We start from the raw sequence: 17,872 nt of genomic DNA, 5'->3' as shown, positions 1-17,872 counted from the left end.
ACATTTTATATTTATAACACTATGATTTGTTATTTGCATTAAAATATTTAAAATAAATTGAAGCAAAATGGGAATGCAAAGTCATATTTGCTATAGTTCACCACTACATTACCACTACTCCCATTCACCATTATAGCCTATACGTTTACCCAACTAAAATTATATTGGTTCTGAGAACCTCAGAAATGTGAAAAGTGTCCATTAAATAGTTGTAAATATACTAAGGGCTTTGGATGAAAGATAAATTACGTGTTTATATCAATAAGCAAGAGTTGTTGTGTAAGTTTTTTGTTATCATCCTGTGTATTACTATTATGCCAATTTTAAATATAAAAGGAGTTCTGGCTTCTAAAGGTAAGATACAGTACACAGCATGAATGAATACACCCCTCTGAAACCCAAGAAATTCTGAAATTTCTCTTTACATCTAGTGCATCTTTAGTTTTTTTTAAAGATATGTTATGTTTAGATGGGGTGTAATCATTTATGCTGTGTACTGTATTGCCTACATAATTTTTCTCTTATTAGGTTATTATAGCTTACAAAAAGTTAGATGATTACGATCACTATATCATATTGTAATATCTAATGTTGCTGGGTTTAAGCACATTTTGTTCCTCTGTATTCTGCAGCAAATTCTGAAAAGGCATCTTTTGGAGGAGCTTCTCTCTAAATTTGAGAGAGCACTTTTGAGATCTCCACTTGACCTGGATTACATGGAGTTTGTGTGCCGTCAGCAGCTGTACCTCCTGCAAGCACTCTCAAGACATGCAGAAATACCCTACGAAATAATTCAGGCTCTGCAGGCAGTGTTTGAACTAGTTAGACAACCATCATATTTCACAGCTCCACATGCAGTGGTGGATTCAAATGTTGGTCTGAGAGGACGTCCAAGGTTTGCAATTGAAAGAGAAGAGTTAGCAGAGATGCTGCAGACAAACCTTCCTGTGCATTACATTGCAAAAATGATGGGCGTTTCCACTAGAACCATCTTTAGAAGGATGAACGATTTTGGCCTTTCGATCTCAGGGTTGTATAGCAGCATCACTGATGAGGAGTTGGATAACCTTGTGAGAGCCATTAAGGATGATATGCCTGTTGCTGGTTACAGAATGGTCAGAGGGAGGTTGCTGTCTTTAGGAATGCGTGTGCAATGGCAGAGAATAGCTGCCTCAATGCACCGCGTTGATTCAATTGGAATCCTTTCTAGATTGGCCAGCTTGGGATGTGTGGTGCGAAGAACGTACTCAGTTCGAGGTCCCCTTTCTCTTGTGCACATAGACACAAACCACAAATTGATACGGTAAGTTATATATTGTGTGTGTGTATAATTTAATTAATTTTTGTTGCACAAAAGAAAATATGAACTTTCTTTTTTTAAATCTTGTAAATAGATACAACATCGTAATATTTGGTGGTGTGGATGGGTATTCCAGGAAGGTATGTTTACAGTCTGTGTTGATATATTAAAAAAAAAAAACACGGTTTCACCATGTTTGTATTTGATCGTTTTACTAGTCATCTGGTATCAAGATCATTCCATTCACTATGATTTCTATGAAAAAATATTCCTGTTTATTGAAAACTGGCATGTGTAATACATTAATTTCCAATGTATGTTATATTTTCTCCTACCTATATTTACTTTGTTGCAATTTGTATTTGCAGGTCATGTTCTTGAATGCAGCAAATAACAACAGGGCATCGACAGCATACCACTTCTTCTCAGAAGCAGTCCAAAAATTTGGCTTACCATCTAGGTGAGTATAGTAAAGAAAAAGCATTTGAATTTTATGTCTGGAAATGTATTGTAATATTGAAAAATAAATCAGGGTCAGGGGAGACCAAGGAGTGGAGAATGTTCAGATAGCCAGGTTCATGTTCTCTTCAAGAGGCACTGACCGAGGAAGTTTTATATCTGGGAAAAGTGTCCATAATCAAAGGTAAATTACAATTTCAATTTCTAAAATGGGTTAGTTTAATTTATATTTTGTAACTTCAATAATCTGTAGGTAGCTTTTCAATGTCACTTATGTAACAAAATATTTTACATTTATTAGTAAGTGATCTCAAATGCCTTTCGCTGCATTGCTTTTAAACCTAATTATTGTTTCTAATAGGATTGAGCGCCTTTGGCGTGATGTCAGAATCATGGTTACTAACAAGTATTCAGACACACTGCATTCCCTAGAGGCAGAAGGATTGCTTGATTTATCAGTGGTCGAGGACCTTTTCAGTGTGCACTACACTTTTCTTAGAAGACTTCAGGCAGACTTGGACACATTTTCAGAAGCCTGGAATCATCATCCACTCTCCTCAGAGGGCAATCGAAGTCCAGAGCAACTGTGGCAGATTGGAATGATGCACACAAATATTGACCAATCAGAGAGATACGAGGTATGGTGAACCTGCTTTAGTTACTCTGTCACCACTCTGCTGTTTATGTATTACTCTTAAGTAGATTTTTGATTATGTATTTAACTGCTATACCTTCAGGACATGGAAGAGCCAGATCTAGACTGGGACATAGCAGCTTCCTATGATGCCTGTGAAGATTTCGGAGTTGTTGTTCCTGAATTCGAATCCCCTTTGTGTTCAGATGGGCTGAGGGCTCTCAAACTCCTGCTGAATTCAACTGGTGCTAATACCCCTGTCAAAGAACTGTATTTGCTTTGTCGGGAATTTGTTTCAACAAATAGGGTGTATTAGAAAAAAAAAAAAACACATCAAGCATAAAGACAGTACTGCATAGTGACTTTATTTTGCATTGAAGCTTACTGTATAGTGATATACATTTTTATTTCTGAATTGAGTTTTGGAACAATTTAGCAGCAATCTTTGCTGCATTTTTTGCAATGTGTCTATGATTTACAAAAAAAAAAAAAATAAACTACATTTAAAAATCTAAAAGCTACTGCATCCCCATTCTTTTTAAATACTAATACTAGAACAATAACGGAGAGAACTCAGTACTATATTAGTAATCATCTCATGAACGACCAAATTCTCTGCTATAGCTTACAGCCTGCCTCATAATGCCAAGGAACTCGGTATAAGTCCCTAGGTGCCGTGTAGGCAAGGTCACAGTACAGGAACATGCGTTTACAAGAGGGTAGCATAAATTGTGCTCACCATATCGTAGCTGACAGTCATGATCAAATTCTATGTGTATTTTAAATTTTTCTCTTTGTGCAGAAGTAATGGGAACATGTCCCTGACCAGTAAGCCACTGCATGAAGCTGCTGACGGTGATCTTCTCTTGTTCTGCGTCTCCTTTAGTGCAGTCCTCTGTTTTATCCACCTGTTCGTTGTCATCCTCACCTCTGCTCTCTCTACCACTGCTCCCTTCTTCTGCAAGAAAACAACCTGAACCATTTTTATGTCTGCACCTTTACTTGTATTTACAATACCTGACATTGTATTTTTTAAATAATAGTAACTGAGAGCAACATACTAAAACTGATATAATTTAAATATAATTCAGAGATGTTACCTTCGTCTTCAAGGCTTTGAATGAAGTCCTGCAAGTAGTTCACAATTCTCGATTCCCTCTGCCGCTTTACTGAACCCACCTCACTTAAAATTGGTGACAGGGCCATCGTGAGAAAATCTGCATCAGGCTGCAAAGAACAACCTTTTATTATACACATCTCAAAAGCCTTTATAAAGAAAATGCAAATAACAACACTTACTTTTGTAAAATGGCCAGGAACAAATAAAGGCTGAAATAAAGTCTGATTTTGTTTCACCATTTCATGGAGGCCATAGAGCTCCAATCCTTTGCACATCTGTTGTAGCATTGGTAGGATTCGCACAGAAGAATGCAGGACAACAGCACTGCATATAAGAGTAAATCCATAAAAAAAGTAAGTGTACAAAAAAATAACCTTGTGTTCATAAAGGTTAACAGTGGTTGGTTCAAACAAAAGAGACTGAGTATAGAACATTAACCCTTGTGTATCAATTAATAAAAAGTTACACATATGGACAAAAATGTCAGTGTCATAAAAATTAAGTTTGGGAGCACAGACTTAAGGTTGGTCTTATTTTAAAGAAGACCCATGGCAGATAATTGTTTAAGTAAAAAAAAAAAAAAAGTTATAGAGGTTTAAGTTTATGAAAATGATTTATGAACAATATTTTATATAAAATATATATTTTATGAAACATGTTTAACTCTAAAACTGCTAGAAAATCAAAACCAAAAATCTAAACAAGTCATGTTTCAAATTTGAGATTGATATCTCAAAAAAATGAGCTTTCAGTAAGATTTTGTTTGGGCGCAGTACCAAATTTTCCCCATTAGATGCCAGTAAAGTTCCACTGGAACACACAGTGGTTGGATTTGGGTTTTGCAGTAGAGTTTTTCTCTCTCAAATATTACAAGCACACAAACAATTTATCAAAGTGGCTCTATAATATGCAGAAAACAGGAATAAAGAGTATTTGCTTTATAGGCCAAATCTGAGAAAATGGCCATAAAAAAAAAAACATAAATTTAATTAAAATTGTTAAGCCTGGCCAACAAAATGAAATCCTATTAAGAAAGATTGCATTATTTTATAGTTAAATGGCCCTGGGATTAAAAATTGATTTCAATTTTTAATGGCTTTCAATGGGGAGATTTTTGTCCAATAGGTTCTGAGTGTAACTATTTTGTGCAACAACTTGTGCAAAACAATATTTTGTTTTTTTAGGAAATGGGGGTGAAATAGTCAAATTACAATAAAAACACACACCTGTGCCAAATTTATGTAGTTGGTATTAACACATACAAAATAAATAATAATAAAAAAAAACATCTACAAAAAAAAAAAAAAAAAACTGAAAAAGACAAATGTCCATAAGGATGCACAAGGGTTAAATGAAAGTAAAAACTGGGTTTAAACTCTTACTGAATCTCCATCAGATTAGAAAAGCATTTTTAAAAATGATTTTACAGACACCACCCACAGGAATTTCTAGTTGAAGAAATACTATAAAACAAAGCTTGAAAATGTTACATTTATTATATAAATTGTTACTTTTTAATGTCTGGAAATTACACTTTTGAAATTCACCAAATGAAATAATATTTTCCAGTACCATGGAAACCCCGTAAAAAGCAGGGGGAGTGGGTCTATGCTTATTATAAGGTTACAAAAATCTAACCCCAGTGGGTGGATCGAGAGAAAAAAGTAGTAGAGAGCCAGATTGAAAGAGAAGTACAAAACATCACAGAATCACATAAAGTATACTACACCTGACAATGTCCTCCTTTCTATCACACATTAGAGGTCCAGTGTACCCACATGCTACAATTCCTTCAGAAAGGTCAAGCAAGGCTGTAGTGTCTGCGGTCTCGATCTAAAGAAATAAAACCAATACTTTAATGTGTACTTTGATTTGACTATTGCCAAAGTATACACACATGTATTAATTCATAATTTAGGTTGTAGAGTTGAATTAAAAAACCTTAGCAATAAGATCTAGCAGGTCTGCATCTGTTACATCTGCCTTTGACAGCTGATCTTTACTGATCTCCCCAGTAGAGATGAAATTGTACATCCACTCCATGAAAAAGTTAGGTGGAGGGCCATCCTGTGTAATGCTCACAGCCATTATTTCACCAACTGTCCTAAAGTACAACAGAGCAGGTCATAAATTGGCAAAAAGGCATTTAATGAAAAACTCCATATAGAATACCAATAAACACACCTGAAATTGTCATTCTGAAATTCTGTAATGGAATACTTCATATTTTTCCCAGAATTCCCCCCCTCGAAGAATTTTGCCTCAATCCCGGCCATCATTTCTGTGGAAAATATTATCAGTATTAATAAACAAAGGAACTGAAGTAAGTTAAGAAAATGGTGACTATATTTTATAAAACTGCATAAATTTATGCAATGGCACTGCTGCACATAAGGACAAAACATACCCGTCAGGAATTCTTTCATAAGTGCACCACTGTCTATCCCAGGCTCTCCAATGAAAGTAACTCTGAGGGGATTCTTTGGAGAGGACTTCTTCTGCCGCTTCCATTGTGTCAAGCCTCGGTTGAACATGTCCTCCCTTGTGACGCAGACACTGAAAATGGTTGTAGGGTCTATTGCCTCTTTAAGTTTGCTGACTAATTCTGTAAGGCTTGAGAAAAACATATTACAGATGCATTATTTCGTTTTTGCCCGAGGTAAAAAAGGCACTATAACTTAAACGCACCTGTTTTGCTTGTCTTGCTTTTGTTCTGTAATGTCCAAATCTATGTTTGGTCTATCTTGAATTCTAAAAGAAAGAATACAATTTAGCTCAATACAAATTACTACCACACACACCAACGGTAAAGATTGTAGGTTAAAGCAATAATTTCATGAAAACACAAAAATAGTAACCTTTCCCCACAGGTACTTGCATGTACTTCAATGATGTCTTCTGAATACATGGCAGAACACACAGGACAAGGTACCTTACAAACAAATGCAGTGAAACACTTTAAAAATGCAGAAAACCTAAATAAAAACAAATATCATAATCAAGTAAAAACGAATTACCTTTAACATTAAATAACCTGAAAATTAATCTGAAAATAAAATGTACTCATTTTTAAAATTACAACATTTCCTTCTGTAAAACTGCACTAAATAGTCCTGCATGCATTGGTCTTACCTTGACATTAATCACTGCTGAAGAAGAATCCAACTCATCCCCTAACTGTGGATGTAAACAAATGTAAAATATATGATTCAATGTGAGAAATCACTTCATAATTTTTAATTTAGATGATTATTTACATTCCCACTAAAACTATAAATTTTTGTGGAAGTAGATGGCACTTCTGTATCTGTAGGGTCCTTTTATGTAAATCACGAGTTGTCAGACATGGTTGCATTCATTAGGGTAACACAAAATAATGATCTTGTACCAATTAAAAAAGTAGTAGACTTGCAGTCAATCTGACTTGTGTCTGACGTGTTAATCATGTTAAATCAATTATTAAAGGGGAATTATACATTATTCAGAAGTTAAACTGATATACGCATGACACTGAACAACCTACATTGGCATGATCATCCTCCACTTTTGTGGAAAAGGAAGGCACTTCTGTATCAGACAGCGAGTAATCTCTGGGCTCCTGTAACAAATAAAATGCTAATTAAAAATTTTGACAATTTTACTTCAAATTTTATTTACTATGAGTGAAATGAAAATATTATTTAAAAAATGAAATTGACTTTACTGATTCACAATCACTGATGTCGATACACATGTCTATCTCGCACTTCTGGACATGCACAGCCAGCAGCTGAACAGGCATATCTGTGAGACATTTAGCGCATCGTGCCTGCGGCATTTTTTCAAACTCTTTTGCGGAGTACGGTAAAGGGGAGATGTCTAGAGTATTCTGTAGAGGCATGATATAAAGACAGCCCTTTGCTCCTGCAGTTTTGATGAGATAGGACCCTGTGTATCCTTCAGCTTCCGGTGCAACAATGTTCAGCTTTCGCTGACCTGATCCACCTGAGTGAAAAAGATCAGAAGCAATTATCAGCTTATATCAAATAAATGTTTCAGAAATTATTGAATATTCTATTTCACGCTATTGATAGCCAAGGTAAACAAACTAAGACAAAGTAATTTTGTGAGAACTTTTAAAGCGGTCTTACTTTTAGCAGAGATGCCACTCAAAGTAACAATCCAGTCTAATGATGTGTTATGTTGAAGTCACAATAAAACTTAATAAAATATCAACCAAGTTATCTTACCAACAGCTTTATAGAGCATCCAGGCTCCCTCCAATGAGTCCATTTTTGTGTACATCTCCAACAGTAGTTTAGATATCTGGAGGTATTAAACACCTCAAGCTTTATTAAGACAAGGCTGGCTACATAAAACAATCAGACAATTAAATATATAACGAGACAAATTATATATAGTGAGCCTAATTAAGCTGAATGTGTAAATTGTTTACATGTCTTAACTATGCCTGCTTTTAGGCAAATAAACAGTAATTTTGAAAAGGGTCCTTTTATATGTAAAAATTGAAGTGCAAGACCTCAGAGTGGTCAGCATCCTCTGGGATGGCAATAGTCCTCCGTCCTAATCCAGCCTGTAGAAGTATCAACTCATCAGAGGCTTTTGGGGTCCTTTCAACACTTTTATTAAGCAGAAAAAACTGGATTGGCGTTGACCTGGCGGGCCTTTTTTTAGCAGTAGGGATAAAGCCTTTTCGTCCCTTGAACAGACCAGGGAATGCTCTGAGAGGAAAAACAATCTGATATGTCAATGATGTAATATTCTATCAGTCTTGAAGCATAATACCAAAGGGCTCATCTAAACTTCCAATAACAGGACTGTTATAACTTATAAATGTTTTGGAAGATATGCTTGAGACTTATGCCTAAGGTTTGCTTCATGCTACTTGAGGATTGCTACTTTAGGTATTTTAACGTGTCATAATGTTATGTCATGTTGTTATTATTATTATTTGTCTACCAGTACTTTGTTGGCACATACTTAAAATGTCAAACAGAACGAGAATTTTAAGGGTTTAAATTATTATAATGTGAACTATAAAACTGGGTTATTTGATAGATCCAAACCTGGCCATACTCTGGTCCACTGAATTTCCTGACGCAACACTAAGGGTCCGCTGTGGTCTCATTGCAGACTGCACCCTGTTGCCAGGGTTTGCCTGACCCTGTAGCATCCTGCCTGCTGTGACCTGCTCTCTCTGAACCTGCCTTTCATCTGTTGAAACCATTCAAAACTGTATACAAAACTGAATCCTTTGTGCCTATATACTACTCAAAGCAATATTACTATGGCCAATGGAAAATATTACATTCCAATGAAAGACAGGTGTGCAACGTTTATTTTCAATGAAATGCCGGACAACACAATTAACTTACCCATCCATGATGATGAGCTTGACTCACTAGTAGTTAGGGCACTGCGTAAAAGGGACACAACATGCCTGGCAGCATTCTGCAACTCAGCCTAATGTAAATGAATAGAGAAAGCATTATTAGCCCCAACTCTGAGAACAAAGTAGCAAGAAAACCACATGTATAACGTTATAAATTAGTCCAATAATAGTAATTATTCCACTGTTAATCTATTAAAAAAGTACTTACGAGTATTCGTCTATTTATTTGCTTTAATTACTAACGTTACATACATAAAGCATAGTCAAACCATGTTTATGGTTGTTGTGGTTACTAAGTTAGCTGCAAGCTAACCTTAGTTAGTTAACTGGCTTCATAGAAAACTGAACAGAAATCATATATTGGACAGCTAATCTGCACCTTTACAATGTTTTCAAACAAATAAGCATAAACCAAACATGAAAAAATAATTTGCCAATCACTAACATTACCTACGTTACCTCTCTTTGATCCATCTTGCCAATGCTGAATATTGATCGTTAATGGCTCTGGGTCGTACCTTTGCCGCTCTTGATTGAAAATAACTGGCGTCCAATCACAACTGACTTCCGGAAAAGTGGAAGTAACCAATGACATTTGATGTTATTAAAACAGTAAGTCCCGCCCCTCTACTGACAAAAATAAAACAGTTCGAGCGAGCAAAAGCGGCAGGTGAGAGAAGATCAAGCGAGAGGGCGTGGGGAATGATCATGCGTGCGCGCGAGGGCTTGTATTGCGTGCAGAGGAGATGTCATGCGCGCGCGGGGGGTTTGAATGAGCTCGCGAGTTCCCGTTTCCTCGTGTGTAGATCTGTTATGCTCTCGCGGAAGTCATTTACCGCGCGCGCCAGCATTAGTTGTGTGCTCGGTGATTATTGTCATTGATTTGCCGCCATAGTTGAACTTGTTGACTTTTGATGAGTTTGAGCGTGTGATGCGCGCTGTGAAAAAGTGTGTTGGAAACACTGTAAAACGATTTGCAATATTGTACTCAAATTGAGGACCAATCTGCGCCTTATTGATGACCTGTGGCGTTAATACTGCATCTGTGTCAGCGCGTGATGTAATAAAACTGCAGCTCATTAATAAATTATTTTTTAATTTATCTTTTTTTATCCATTTTATTCAATCCGCCTTCATTTAGCATGTGCACTCGCGCAAGTTCAACACTTTTTGTTGCATTCAGTTGTTGTGGATGCTGCTGATTCACCGAGACCGCCGCGGCTCAGCAAGAGACATGCGTTTGTGTTTTCTTTTGAAAAAGTTTCCCCAGAAATACTTTATTTCATGCATTTTTCCTTACAAATTGTTCTATCGCCATAACAATTTGAGTAATGTACATGATGCCATACTTCTAGAACAATGTGCATTTGTTAAAACTGTAACATAAATGATCAAGTCTTATTTCTTTATTGCAAAACAAAATGATGTTGTGTAAGAGCAATTCCAGAATAAATGTGAAACAGTTTCATTGTTTTCTAAACAGAAAGAACAGTTGGTATTAATATCATTCTTAAGTCTTTTAAAAGAGCACTTATCCTGGTAAATTCTATGAATCAACGTAAATGCAATTTCTCTCATTTTGTTAGTAATGAAATATTTGTGAGGTAATGACCAAACTTTCTTCCAGGAAATATCACTTACTAAACCATTCCAATAAGAGATTACATAAAGCACAGAAATAGACTCCATCTGAAACAAAACTCTCATTTTTATGCAAAGCAATGCAAAGCAAAAACTGGCACCGTTTTGGAGAGAAATGGGCTCTCATTTTAACCCATATCATGGTGTGTGATGCTGAACTCTAATGGTGTTTGTATTTGCACTATTTTAAACATTAATATTTTATGTGCAACAACAGCATGCTCTCAGTGGCCTTACACGTTATTTTAAATCTATTTTTCAAACTTTATGATTTAAATGGGGATAATTGTACTGAGAATAACTTTCATCTTTTCTTCAACTGAATACTGTTTCCATGCTGTTTTGATGTGTTTTAAAGAGTTGGCAGTCAAAATCAATCAAAACTGCTGGATTATAGATATTCTTCATTCTTTATGACAAACAAGATAATGTGAATTCCAGAATGTACAACGTTTTTTTAAAGGTGACCCTGGACCACAAAACCATAAGTGACAATTTTTCAAAACATCATTTATACAAAGCTGAGTAAATAATCTGTCCATTGATGTATGGTTTGTTAGGATAGGACAATATTTGTCTGAGATACAACTATTTGAAAATCTGGAATCTGAGGGAGCAAAAAAATCTAAATATTGAGAAAATCTCCTTTAAAGTTGTCCAAATTAAGTTCTTAGCAATGCATATTACTAATCAAAAATGAAGTTTTGATATATTTACGGTAGGAAATTTACAAAATATCTTCATGGAACATGATCTTTACTTAATATCCTAATGATTTTTGGCATAAAAGAAGAATCAAAAATTTTGACCCATACATTGTATTTTTGGCTATTGCTACAAATATTCCTCAGCGTCTTAAGACTGCTTTTGTGCAGCAGGGTCACACATGTATAAATTGCAGTGTACAGCGTTTATTATGACGGGGTAGAATCCACAGCTCAGTACTCACTACTCAATACTCAGGAGTACTTTTAAATAGGCTACTCTTTTACTCATACTCAAGTAGTTTTTTAGGACAAGTACTTTTACTCTACTCAAACTACATTTTTTTGAAGGTAATGGTACTTTTACTTGAGTATATATTTTTAGTACTCTTTCCACCACTGGTGATCAGTGTCCAAACACCGCGAGAGCATCACTACCGGGAGCAAGTGTCCATCTTCACGTCTCTGCTTTCAATTCCGCCCCCGACTGCAAGCGGCTGCTCTCGGCGATAGGTCTGTGCGGCGCTGCATGTAGTCGAACACACCTATACTTACCACTGTTGAGGATCATATGATAAGTGTTCATGTCTAAAAGCCTAAGCTGATACAGTTCTACTTGTTTTTCCCAATATTTAAGCATTACAGTGGCATTTGATATTTATCTGGCAGGGGAGACACCATGATCAAGCAGGCGGTTCACCCAGGGTGCAGATTATTGTTCGATGTTTGCAGTCCTTAACGTTTGTTCTGGTTTAGCATATATAACAGAACAACATGTCGGCCTCTTTGGTGCGAAGGAAGTCTGGTTTGAGCTTCTGGAAGGATTGGAGATGGACCGTCTGAATTTCAGCAGGAACATCTTACAGACTGTACTTGGATACTAACCCTTGCAACTGGATTATATCTTCGCTTTGCCTGGTAGGATAGTTTTTGAAGTGGTTTTCACCACCTTTTCTGCTTATGAGCTTTGTGTGGAAAGATTCAATTCAAAGAAAACTGTGACTCCCTGTCTTCAGAAAATCCAGTTGACTCCATTGTCTGAAAGAGCTAGACGTCAGAACTGTAACTGTTTTGATATATTCTGATTAAAGTAGAAGATATTGCTACTTGGTTGTCTATGCATTGCACTGTTTTGAATACCTCTTTGATGAGGATGGGATTAAAACTGGAGCATCTAAATTTCAAGTGCGTTTGAAGAAAGACGCTGAGGGTAATTACCATCACCTTCCCTCATTAATCCAATTAGGCCCAATTAGGGGCTATATTTTCTATAATGGACAAGCAAAAGAATGCAGGAAATGTGGCTCCTTAGATCATATAGCTGCCAACTGTGAACTAGAAATTTGTAGACATTGTAAAAGCAAAGAACATGGCTCCAAAGATTGCCAGTTACCAAAGAAATACAACCTTTGTGGAGCAGAAAGCCACAGATTTCGTGATTGTCCCCATGCTTACTCTAATAAAATGATACAACAGAATCATGGAGAAATGACTTTGAAGACTTGGGGAGTACTACTGGAGATCTTGTTTCTACTGGGAATCAGCAGCTTTTCGCCCACGATGGTATGGTTCCTCAACTCCAGGGGCCTCATTTATAAAATATTGCGCAGAAACCATCCTAAATTTGATCTAACGATTATTTCTAAGATGTATGTGTAATTCATAGAATGAACATACGAACAGAAAACGTGCGTACGCATCTCTTTCAGATGTGAAATCTATGAATCGCAACTGATCTTGAATTTGCATGCAATTGAATGGTTTCAGCTCTCTGCCTTGTAAACGACTCCTAATTAATATCATTAACATATAAAATATCACCAATCATAATTTAGAACAGCAACCTGCAAGCACAGCTTATATTTAAAAAAACCTGCAATACTCTGACAATAAAAAGTGCGTACGTCTGCTCAGACCCTGACGTGCCGCTAAGCACTTTTCCACGTCAAAGACTGCTTTTATAAAATTTTAATTTTATAAAAAATTTATTTAAGCGTACGCACACTTTATAAATGAGGCCCCAGATAAAGAAGTTCAGAAAGGGAATATCCTCTTGGAGGTAGCTAAAGCTTTGAAGACTTCTTCAAGAAGGTAATATACCTTATAAGTCTAATTATAGACCCTTTCAAGATAGATGGAAATATGGACATTCTATATGATCAGGTGATAATAAGAATAAGTCGTCTGGGGTAGTCATTCTCTTTAGAGGTTGGTATTTTGAGATTCAACAGGTTCAGGAAGTTGTTAGTGGGAGACTTTTGTATGTGGACGTGAAATTAAATGGTATAGCTTTTCGTATAATTAACGTATATTTCCCTCTATATTTACAAGATTTACTTCTTTTTCTCGTATTGATTTTGTATTTTCCTCACCTACAAAAGGTAGTGGATTCTTCCTTGAAACCGGTGTTCTTTTCCGATCATGCTAAAGTAGATTGTGTAGTAAAGATAAATGGAAGTAGTACTAGAGGACCTGGATTATGGAAATTAAATATAAACTTTAAAAGATCCTTAATTTTAATTTAATTCTAGTTGGAATAAGGAGGTTTTTTATACAGGAAAGTAAGAAAGCTTCGTCGAAAAGTAATTTCCGTCTTAAAAAATGTCAGAGAGATTTACAAATCTTATATTCTATGGCTCATTTTGGATTTGATGTAGTTGAAGATATAGCAAAACTTAAGAAAGAAATGTCTAAAATAATGGCTCATAAGAGTAAGATCTACATTATGAGTAGAGTTCAGCATATGGAATCTAATGAAAAATGCACTAGTTATTTCCTTAGGTAACTTACTGGTTCCTCAAGTTTGGACTCTTTAAAAATCCAAGATGACCAAATAATAAGAGGAACCCATAATATAGTATCCCATGTTCATTCGTTTTATAAGAACTTGTATAGATCTAAAAATATAGAAGATATGATGACCTTTCTCTCTGAGGTTGGAAATAATATTCGAGGAGATTTTAGAATGGATGATATTAACCTCTGTGTAAGATGACCTAACTAAAGCAGTAATGAGCATGCGTAATCATAAATGCCCGGGAGCAGATGGTCTACCTAAGGAATTTTATATAACCTTTTGGGAAGATTTAAAAGACCATTTGCTAACGAGAGTCTAATGGAGAGTCTACGCATAGGAAAACTCCCATCTTCTTTAAGAGGAGTCATCTCATTGATGTTTAAGAAAGGAGACAAACAAGATCTAAAAAATTGGTGCACCTTGACTTTATAAATATTGTCTAAAGCTCTTTTTTTTAAGATTCAGCCTATTATGCCTAAACTTATTGGTAGCGATAAAACATGTGGCATTAAGGGGTGCTCCTTACAAGATAATTTGGCATTAGCCAGAGATATTTATTTGTTTGCACATGACCGTAGACTGTCTTTGGCGATTTTAGGACTAGATCTTGAAAAAGCCTTTGACAGAATAGATTAACATTGCTATTTACATAGATTATGTGAACGTTTAGGTTTTGCCCCATCTATATGCTCATGGATTAAGCTTCTTTATACAGATTGCCAAAGTAAAGTATAGGTAAATAACTATTTATCAGACCCTTTTGAGATTTGCTTGGGCGTACGACAAGGTTGTAGCTTGTCCCCATTGCTATTTATTTTAGCGGTGGAGCCATTAGCTTGTGCGCTTAGGCAAAACCCATAAATTAAAGGGTTTCCGATTCCGGGTAGTTCAGGTAGGGAGGCTAAGGTCTCACTTTATATGGATGATCTTACCCTCTTCCTTATTGATAATAATTCCATTAAGGAAACTTTGCAAATCTGTGAAAAGTTTACTTTAGCTGCCAGTGCGAAAAAAAAGACAGAAATTTTGTATTCCTTTTGGAAAGAACCTAAAATAAAATTAGGCTTTAAAGATCAGGTAGAATTAATTAGGATTTTAGGGCTTTTGATTGGCAGCAATATGGAGAAGATCAATTGGGATCAGAGACTTAAGATTAAATGGAAAGTAAAACAGTGGGAGGATCGAGACATTACTTTGAGAGGGAAAGAGCTAGTAATAAATGCCGAAATTTTGGTTTCCTTTACCTTCCTAGCTGCAACTTTGCCGGCACCAGTCAATTTTATAAGATCTATTAAAAAAGTCTTGTTTGGTTTCCTTTGGGGTTCCAAACATGAAAGAATGAGAAGAGAGATATTGTATAAATCAGTGGAAAAAGGGGGGCTGGTTGTTCCAGAAATAGGCATTAAATTGGAATCAATGTTTTTGACTCTTATTCTGAAAGCTTGTTTAAGTGAGAATCGAGAAATTTTGTGGCATTGTTTTGCTAAGCTTTGGGTAGGCCAACAGGTAGACAATGTTTGGAAGATTAGATGTCCAAAAAATAAACCTCCTGCTGAAATTAGACCAAACATATACGAAAAGGTGTTATCTTTCTTAAGAAAAGTTAGTTTCAGACATTCCTATTAAGAAAATAAATTGCATGATGGTGCAAAATATGTTATGCCCAGAAAGCTCATTGGGTCTGATTGTATTCAAGTCTGGAAGAATGTAAGCAATGTGTTTTTATTTAATTCACATAAAGACATTGCTTGGCAAGTAGTGCATCAAAGTCTACCTAATCGAGTGTTTTTGAAAAAAAAAAAAGAATTGTTCAAAATGTCCAAAATCTAAATGTGGAGAAGATGAGTCCATCGGCCTTTTATTCTGGTCTTGTAAATATGCTGAGGAGGTATGATTTTCTACGAGAATGGTTAACTGACTTATACAGATTCCCAAGTGAAATAGATGTTCTGTATGGAGAGCTGAACAATATAGACTCTGAGGAATGGATTAGATGGTGGACAGTTATCAATGTTATCAAAGAAGGGATATATTATAAGAAATATTATATTTTAAGAAAGGAAATATTTCTTGCTTTAAAGGATATGACGTACCAGCGGGAATAGTGATTACTTAAAGTCTTGTTTCAATCAGAGACTATGTGCTAAGAGATAGAAACATTTTCTCTTTGATGGAAACACTAAAGAAATGGAAATGTTCTGTTCATTCTCCAATTTTTGAACGTCTTGGATGATGTGGTGAGTTCTCCTTTTTTTGCCTTTTTTCGAGTGATGTTGTAACTATGTATGTAACTCTTAGAATTGAATGAAAAATAAAAATGTTTTTATAAAAAAAAAAAAAAAAAAAACATTTGTTTGCCATTCAGGTTTTAATGTGGTAGATGATAATATGAGACTTAAAAAAAGAATTGCAGACATTTACGCAGATCAAAGTATGAGTTTTATTATAAGAAGTAGAATACAACATATTGAATCAAATGAAAAATGTACTCGATATGTTTTTAGGAAAGTGTTTCGGTCTAAGACTGTATAAAAAATGAAGATAATGAAGTCATAACCGAAACAGAGAATCTAATTTAATATACTAATATATTTAATACTCCTTTTAGCAAAACCTTTACTCTGAAAGGAAAATAGATGAGAGGGTTACGGGTGAGTATATTTTTAAGTGTTGTTGTCCAAAATGTTCTAACTGAGATGAATAAAGAGTTCACGATTAACGATCTTACAAGAGCATTAAGTAGTATGAAAAATAATAAAAGTCCAGGTGTAGACGGCCTGCCCAAAGAATTTTACGAAACATTTTGGGAGGAGTTAAGTGAGACGATGCTCGAAATGTTTAAAGAAAGTTTTAGTCTAGGTGTACTCCCCGCAACATTTAGAGAGGGTATCGTCTCCTTGCTATTCAAGAAGGGAGATAAATCTGATCTAAAGAATTGGCGCCCTTTGTCCTTATTGGGTACTGATGTGAAGATATTGTCAAAAGTGATTTTTTTTCAGACTCCAACCCAGTATGGTAAGCCTAATTGGGAACGAACAGACATGTGGGATAAAACGTAGATCCTTACACCAGAATTTATCATTAATAAGAGATACCTTCCTTTACATACAAGATCGTAAACTACCTTTGTGTCGTGGGGTTGGATTTAGAAAAGGCTTTTGATAGTTTAGACCACCTTTTTTACGTAAAATGTTACATAGTTATGGGTTTGGGGAGTCAATTCTTAGATGGATCAATGTTGGAGTCGCATATTGGTGAATGGCCATCTATCTCCACCTGTTAACGTCCACTCAGGAGTGAGACAGGGATGTGGTTTATCCCCTTTACTTTTTGTATTAGCTATAGAACCATTAGATCAAGCTATTAGGCAGAGTTCTGAATTGAAAGGATTATTAATACCAGGGAATAACCACTCTGTAGAAAGAGCATTACAGTTATGTGAGCTTTTTACATTGGCGACTAGGATGAAAATTAATAAAAGTAAAAGTGAGATTCTATATTTAAACTGGAAGGAACCCAAATTAAATTTTGGATTAAAAATCCAAGACAAAACCATTAAAATACTTGGGATAGTGTGGGGTAGAGATTAGGGGTGGGCGTATCGTTCTTAATATCGATACTAACGTTGGTATTGGTATCGGATCGATACTAGCCTGATAAGATCGATACTTTAGGTTAATTTTTTTCTCCTATACAATTAATAACATTGCTTAATACATACAAAAAAGTGTAGACATGTCTGTGTCTTCACATCTCGTATGCAAACATTGCTGCTCCTCCCCTGCTACGCTGTGTTTGGTTGTCATGCCATCACGTGACTCAGCG

Source organism: Barbus barbus (assembly GCF_936440315.1).
Source record: "Barbus barbus genome assembly, chromosome: 50".
Classification (NCBI taxonomy): Eukaryota; Metazoa; Chordata; class Actinopteri; order Cypriniformes; family Cyprinidae; genus Barbus; species Barbus barbus.
The sequence above is the reverse complement of the archived record's forward strand: the minus strand, read 5'-3'. Positions refer to the sequence as shown.